This window comes from Myotis myotis, unplaced genomic scaffold, assembly GCF_014108235.1.
Source record: "Myotis myotis isolate mMyoMyo1 unplaced genomic scaffold, mMyoMyo1.p scaffold_m19_p_7, whole genome shotgun sequence".
Taxonomy (NCBI): Eukaryota; Metazoa; Chordata; class Mammalia; order Chiroptera; family Vespertilionidae; genus Myotis; species Myotis myotis.
Window position 1 is genome coordinate 75,832,661 of NW_023416379.1, and position 1,385 is coordinate 75,834,045.

At 38.8% G+C, this 1,385-nt stretch overlaps 1 pseudogene; it reads right to left on the reverse strand.

Annotated features, from left to right (window-relative positions):
• Window positions 1-354: 354 nt before the first annotated feature.
• LOC118660622 lies at window positions 355-950 on the reverse strand (annotated as a pseudogene).
• Window positions 951-1,385: the final 435 nt, after the last annotated feature.

Consider the following 1,385-nt stretch of genomic DNA (forward strand, 5'->3'; position numbering starts at 1 on the left):
ATCTGTTTATTATTATTCCAACAGTGTTTAGTTTAGAGTATACATACTACAGAATTTACAGATGTCTATAATAGTTTGTAGATTGTTACATATATTGCTTTTTCAAGAAATAGCATTAATAAAAATGCATGATGTACAATATCCCATTGGAACAAGAAAAAGAATAGATTTATAAGATAAAACATCTTTTAGGCTTGACTGTTCATTGAAATCACCTGGAGTGGGATTCATTGTAGGAAAAACAAACCCAACACTCTTCTCTGCAACATGTTCTGACTTTTCAAAGGTTCAGAGTCAAGTATCTTTTAGTTGTTCCCCAGCATAACAGGACACATAAGCTTGTTCTCCCTCTCTTCAGGAAGTCTGATCCTCTCCAGTGCTTTATCTGGAAAGTACTTTCTAAGACAAGATGTAGCCATGCTGGTTAAATTCTTCCCACTGCCCACTTTGCACCTGCTGCAGCCATATAGGTTGGCACCTTGTGGCACCACACCCAGGGTCAGCACTGCCACCCACTTCACTCTGAAGGAGAAGAGAGCCCTGAAGGTGAATATCACCCACAGCACTGGACAGGCAACAAGTCCTGACCAGAATATTCTTTACTTGGCCCCTAATCAGTTTTATTTTCTTGGGGGGATGCCTTCTTAGACTCAAACACCCAATGGCTTTTTCCATCTTCATCCATGTGATTCTATCAATGCCCACCAACCATTAGTTTACCTGTGACATGCTTGACTGCCCAAAGTCACATGACAACAAGGTAATTGTCACCATGAAGGCAACAATTCATGGAGAATATGGAGTACAATTACATTGACTAGAAAGCATGAATGAGAAAATGATGCCACTTGGTGTCTGATTTTGAATTTTGGGGGTCTATTAGCTGTTTCTGCTTCTGTATCAAACAGTGCAACATTTTCAGTGTCCTCATTACTGTCTTGCTGCAACATGGAGACCCTGTGCCAACTCTGAAATACAGGTGCAGCAAAAGTAGGTTTGCAGTTGTTTGTATGGAAAATAATACACTAATTAATAAATAATTAATTTTTGTCCCACCATGTAGATCCAAAGTACTAAGTTTGTACACATAAAGACTCAGGTAATATTTTACATAGCAGGTGCCAATTCCATTAGTCTTAAGGATATATTGTATGTTGATTCACTCAATACCCATTTTTACACCCTTTTTCCAATGCCACTTTCCTAGAATCCCTCACAAATACCTCTGACCAGTAACACAATTACAACCAATGAGACCAAAGGCAATATTTAATGGGGACTTGTGGCAAAGCTTTTTGCTCTCATGGTTAAGGCTCTGCCCTCTTTTCTACTTTTGCTTGTTTGTTTTCTAGTCTGGGCTATGTAAAGTATAGCCTAACTGAACT